Raw genomic sequence first — 7,201 nt, 5'->3', positions numbered from 1 at the left:
AGAACTTCCAAGATCTGATTCATTCTTTCGGTTTTCCCATCCTTTTACAGATGATATGTAGTACTCAAGTTCATTTTGGTACCAAAATTTCCAAATAATGATTTCCAGAAATTTGTGGTGAACTTTGCGTCCTGATCTGATATGATCATTTTTGGTACACCATGAAGTCTAAAAATATATTTCATGAACATATTTGCAATTTTTTTTGTTCCAAAGGTGGATTTCATAGGAATAAAGTGTGTTTCCTTTGTCAGTACATCTACTACCACCATAATGGAATCGTGCTAGTATCGGGTCCTTCATAATCCAGTTATGAAATCCATAGAAATCACTTCCCACTTCCATTCCAGAATGGGTAATCAATTCTGTAGAAATTATGCTCTCTACACATCTTGTAGAGAAACTGTAGATGAAATTGATTATGCAATGTACTAAAGCAAAATACTTGATCTACTTCTACTACCAAATTTTGCAAAAGCTTAATCAATTTGAGAAATATCAATCGGAACACATATAACAGAGAAGAAGATTCAATCACACATGAAACATAGAAGAATAATCTGGGGAAAGCCTCAGCTGAAAACCCGCTATCTGTATTATCATACAAGTGGAAATATCTCAGGATTACACAAAGCTTTAGCTCTCAAGCTATCCAGCTCTCAGTAAAATCCCTCACTACTACTCATAAATAGAATAGACAACACATATGCCTTCCTTCAGTCCTCCAAGCCTCCTATTTCCTTGCGCAGTTTCTCCTGGGTCCTCTAGCTACCACCTGTGTGATTCTCACCTCACCCACAACACTAATCTCTGAAATAACTGCGCAATCCTGAAGGAGTTAATTCCTTCTGCATGGATGAGTTTCCTTTATAGGAAAATTCCTCCAACTGATAGTACAATGTCCCTGTCTTTAATCTCAACTGGGTCTTTCTCTAAACTAACATGCATGAGTTATTTATGAGAGAATCCTCAGTTATCTGGAGTACACTAGTTTCATGCATGCATGCATTAACTGACTGAACTCACAATTAGTTCCTCAAACTATTTGGAACTAATTTAACTAGACTTAACTCAGTTAACTGAGCTAACTAATTACAACTCAAATACAACTCATCCTTATCTCCTTAATTAAGGGATAATTTCCTTAATTTAAGGGATAATTGTTGCATGACTTTACAAAGACTTCTAGCTTGAATTTCTCCAACTAATTAACTCAAGATGAATTAATTAATTATTTTTCAAGCAGCTAGTGAGACTAAATTCGAATTTTAATTCACAATTCTAATTCAAGGACAAATCAAAATTGGAATATTCTGAATGTTATTTTTAGCATTTCTTGTTGCTATTTTCAACAAATTCAGCAGGCCTGCGGATGTTGATGCTCTACTTTCACTTGCTAGCATTGCAGGTGCCTTGCTAAGTAATCTGCTACCTCCTCTTTCATTCCGGCCCAGAAAAATTGTTTTCGTAGAGAAGATATCATTTTCTGCTATCCGGGGTGGCAAACATATGGATTCTTATGTTTCTCATCAAAAATTATCTTTTTTAAATGGGTACATTGGGAATGACCCATCTACCTTGGTAGGTGATTAATCCTTGAGGATTAATCCCATACCCAGTTTTTTTCCCTTACTGTATTTTATTCTACAATTCTTGATACTGTGGGTCGTTTTCTCCAGCTAACCTTACCTGCTCCTCAAAATATGTTCTTACACTTACTCCCATATATGCAATTGAATCATAAGCGTGTTGACTTAATGCATCAACAATCTTGTTCTCCTTTCCTTTAATATGCTTCATTTCAAATTTGAATTCGCTAAGGAAGGCTAACCACCTTGCCTATCTTGCATTCAGGTTGGATTGACTGAAAAAATATTTAATACTGATGTGGTCGGTCATCAAAACAAACTTCTTGCCCAACAAATAATGCCTCCACATTCTCAATGCATGAATTGTAGAAATTCTCACTATAGATTAAACTAATTATGCAATGTACTAAAGCAAAATACTTAATCTACTTCTACAATCAAACTTGCGGAAGCTTAATCGATTTTGAGCAAGATCAAACATAACACATATAACAGAGAAGAAGAAACAATCACACATGAAACACAAAAGAATACTCTGGGGAAAGCATTAGCTAAAAATCCCGCTATCTGTATTATCATACAAGTGGAAATATCTCAATACTACACAAAGCTTTAACTCTCAAGCTATCCAACTCTTAGTACAATCCATCACTGTTGCTCATAGACCGAATAGACAACACATATGCCTTCCTTCTATCCTCCAAGCCTCCTATTTCCTTGCACAGTTTCTTCTGGGTCCTCCAGCTGCCACCTGTGTGATTCTCACCTCACACACTGCTCTGACCTCTGTAGTAACTACACAATCCTCAAGGAATGAATTCCTTCTGCATGCAAGAGATATTCACATTGAAATATTCTAGAAACTGATAGTACATTGTCCCTTCGTTTAATTTCAACTGGGTATTTGTCTGAACTAACATGCATGAGTTATTTATGACAGAATATTTAGTTATATGAAGTACATTAGTTGCATGCATGCATGCATTAACTAACTAAACTCACAATCAGTTCCACAAACTGTTTGGAACTAATCTAACTGGACTTAACTCAATTAATTGAGCTAACTAATTACAACTCAAATACAACTCATCCTTATCTCTTAATTAAGGGATAACTTCCTCAATCAAAGGGATAATTGTTGCATGACTTCACAAAGACTTCATGTTTGATTTTCCCCAACTAATTAACTTAAGATGAATTAATTAATTATTTTACAAACAGCTGTTGAGACTAAATTTGAATTTTAATTCTCAATTTTAATTCAAGGACTAATTAAAATTGGAATATACCCTGAAATGCTATCTATAGCAATGCTATTTTTAGCATTTCTTGTTGCTATTTTCAACACTCCCTCTCAACAAGAAAGGGATTATCTATCACCCTAATCCTGTCTCTGTGGAACTTGAATTTACACTTTCATAATGCCTTAGTCAAAATTTCAGCATCTTACTCCTCGGTCGAAATATACTGCAACAACATGATCCTCCTCGTTGCACAGTCTCTGAGATGATGATACCAATTGTCGATATTCTTGGACCTGTCGTGAAATACTAGATTCTCAGAGAGTTTTATAGAACTATGATTATCACAATAGATCATAGTTGGATCCATCCTTTGATCAAACAAACCAACTAGAATTTTCCGCATCCAAATGGCCTCACATGATGCTTGACTTGTAGACATGTATTCAACCTCTGTTGAGCTAAGTGCAACTAACCTCTGTTTCCTACTATACCAAGAAACTGTAGTTGAACCAAGGTTAAAAATTCCTCCTGATGTGCTCTTCTGATCTGATGGACTCCTTGCCCAATCTGCATCTGTGAAGCCCTGTAGCTTCACTCCCTCCAACCTTCTATACCATAATCCAAACTTAGATGTGCCTTTGAGGTATCTCAAAACATGCTTCGCTGCCTTCCAAAACAACTTGTAGGCTGAACCATAGTTTGACTCAGCTGGTTCACCGGAAAGCACAAATCTGGTCATGTGTTCACTAAATACATCAATGAACCCACAAGTTATCGATACATAGTAGCCTCTACTACCTCACCTAAAGTAGCATCCTCCTTCCTCTAGTTAGCTTCTAGAGCAGTCTACTCTGGCTTGCACTTCTCCATGTGGAATCTCCTAAGTATCTCATTAGCATACTTGCCTTGAGACACAAACACTTCCCCATCCTTCTGCCACACTTCCATGCCTAGAAATTAGTGCATGCGACCCATGTCTTTCATCTCGAACTCTCTTGCAAGATCCTCCTTTCTAATACAAGATCAACTGGTCATCACCCGTCAATATCAGATCATCAACATAAAGAACAATGATCAATTGCTTACCTTCCACCATGATGTGGTACAAGTTCGCATCCGCTTCACTCTTTGTGAAGTCCAACACGGTGAAGTAGTTGTCGATCCTGGTGTACCAAGCATGAGGTGCTTGCTTCAGCCTGTACAAAGCTCTCTTGAGTCAGCACACATGTGACTAATGATGAAAGGTCTCAAATCCTTCTAGCTGCTCTATGTACAACTCTTCCTCAATATTACCATTGAGTAATGCAGTCTTCACATCACTCTGATGGATCTTCCAACCCATCTGTGCTGATAGTGCCAACATCGATCTGATAAATGAGTACCTTGCTACAAGAGAAAAAGTCTCATCATAGTCGATCCCCTTAACCTATGAGAAACCACGAGCAACAAATCTTGCCTTATGTTTCTCCACACTACCATCAGCAGCATGATTTACCTTGTAAAGCCAACGGAAACTCACAACTGACTTGTTCTCCAGTCTTGGAACAACATCCCAAACACTGTTCTGAAATATGGAGTCATACTCCTCCACCATAGCATCAACCCAAACTAGCTGCTGCACTACTTCCTTAAAGGAATATGGTTCAGTCTCTACACATTCCCCAACAAGGGCCATGTAACCAGTGTAATTCTCAGGTGACCTCCTATTTCTGCACTGAGAAGATGGCACTCCCACATTCTCTCTCGCATCCATCAACAATCTGTCACCTCCCTTGTGAGTTTCCACCCATCTCTGGAAGACTCTGCATGATTGGATGTCTCCACTCCTTGAACCTCTACATGCGGCTGCTCCACATCAGTCTGAGGCTCCTCCTCCTTAGGAACCAAAAGCTCCTCCTCTACATGCATCTTAAGCTCCATCTCAAGGGAAACTCGCATGACCTTCAGCTCATCAAACTTAAGATGTCTGCAAACCACTATCCTTTGACTAGTAGGCAAATATACCCAATAGTTGTGGGAAGTATCAGTGTACCCCACAAGTATACCCAACTCTGTTGTTAGCTCTAGCTTCTTCCAGGCATCCTTGGTCACATGGCAATAAACCGATAAGCCAAAGATATTGAAGTGACTCACATCTGGTCTCTTCCTGGAGAAAGCTTCCTCTGGTGTCTTCATCCCAAGTATGTGATGTGGGCTTCTATTCTGCAAGTAAACCATTGTGTTGGATGCCTCAGTCCACAAATGAAGTGGTAGGCCTTAGTCATGCAGCATCGCCCGAGCTACTCCCACAATCATTCTGTTTTTCCTTTCGACAACCCCATTCTGTTGTGGGTTATGGGGTGCCATCAAATCCCGTTTAATTCCTTCTGTTGTACAAAATTCCTTAAACTCTTGAGAGACGTACTCTCCACCATTGTTGCTTCGCAAGGCCCTAATATTCTTTCCTGATTCTTTCTCAACCAAGGCTTTGAACTCACAAAACCTTGAGAAGGTTTAATCCTTCTTCTGCATGAAATAGATCCAGCATCTACGAGAAAAATTATCAATGAAAATAACATAGTACCTTTTTTTAGCAGTGGAAGCTGTCGAGAATGGTCCACACACATCTGTATGAACTCGCTCCAAGATTGCTTCAGCTCAACTGTCTCGATCATGAATGGAATATTTTGCATACTTACCCAAGGTACAACCTTTGCATGTGTCCACTTGCTCAAGTTTACCTTCAGGAAGTCTGGTAGAAATTTTCTGCATTATCTTCAAGGACCCATGACACAAGTGGCCCAACCTTCTATGCCATAACTCACCAATATCTTAGCTTTGCACCAATTCTACTTTGGAACTCAACGCAACATAGTCATCTACCTCCATCTTGTAGAGATTCTTCACTTGAATCCCAATCCTCTTGGTCTGACCCGTGGCTATGTGTCTCAAGAATTCCTTTCCTTTACTGAAGACTACACCATAACCTTTGTCTTCCAACATCATGATCGATACCAAGTTTTTCTTCAATCCAGGCACATACTTTACATCAGTCGGGTGAAAGGAGCTCCATGCTCACTCTAAAACACAACCATACCTTCACCTCAAACAAGACACTCTCCATCATCTCCCATCTCTATGTGCATCTGGAGGTCCTTCTCCTCCAAGGTACTAAATAAACTCTTATCGTCAGTCATGTGGAATGAGGCTCCACTATCTAGGTACCAAACACAACCCACCATCGATGAAGCCATGCATGTGATGAGGGTAAAATCCAATTCGAACTATGAGGTCAGTGCCTCAACATCTGATCCTTTCGAGGATCCCTTCTTGGATTTCTTCAATGGATAGTTTGTTGCATAATGGCCCACCTCATGACAATTAAAGCATCGCACTTTAGATTTGTCAATATTCTTCCCACCATGGGAAGAACTTGATTTGGAATGGGAAGCCTTCCTTTCCCTTTACGTGCCTTACTTGCTAAGGCTAGATTTTCTTCATCATCATGCTTTAATGAAGAACCATCTCTAGTACTTCTCCTAATCTCCTCCTGCATCAGATCCGACCACAGTCATTCCCAATCTGGCAGTTTCTCTCTTCCATTCACTGAGTCCTGATAGCTATGCCAACTCTTAGGAATACCGAGGAGAGAAAGACTCACCATATCATCATTAGCTGTTATGATTCCTACACTTCCAAGCTCATCTCTGTAGGCGGTGATCTTGTTCGGATATGTAGAAATCGTGTTGCCCTTTTCACACTTTATTTTCCAAAGCTTGTCTTTCAGTGCCAGCTTCCTCTTATCACTGATGTTCTGATATAGATCTTTCAATGTCTTCCACATTAAAAACGGTGTCTCCTCCCATGAAGACTCGAGACAATGTGGTATCAAACTCTCTTTAGTAGAATCATCCTCAGTCTCGCCACACATTTCTTCCGTTCCGCCAATTCTTTGGCATTAGTTGCTATTGGCTTGGGGGCTTCTTGATTAATGAAGTCCTTCAAACCATTGTCCTCTAATACCGCTTCCATGCGATCCTTCTAGGCTATGTAATTTGAGCTGCCATCCAGGGCATACTCGAGTCTCAATCCATTGAATGCCATTGGTGAACTTTGAGATGTGATAAGAAATCAATTATGTACCTACAATCAAGAACTTAAAACTTAAAACTTCTCCCTTCTTTGTATATTGTTCTCTGCTTTGATCTCCTTTTCTCTGATACCATGTAGAAATTCTCACTGTAGATTAAACTGATTATGCAATGTATTAAAGAAAAATACTTAATCTACTACTACAATCAAACTTATGGAAGCTTAATCAATTTTGAGCAAGATCATACAGAACACATATAATAGAGAAGAAGAAACAAACACACATGAAACACAGAA

Source organism: Pinus tabuliformis, chromosome J (assembly GCF_031772625.1).
Source record: "Pinus tabuliformis cultivar Carrire ecotype Pingquan chromosome J, CPIR1, whole genome shotgun sequence".
Lineage (NCBI taxonomy): Eukaryota > Viridiplantae > Streptophyta > Pinopsida > Pinales > Pinaceae > Pinus > Pinus tabuliformis.
Note: the sequence above shows the minus strand (reverse complement) of the source record.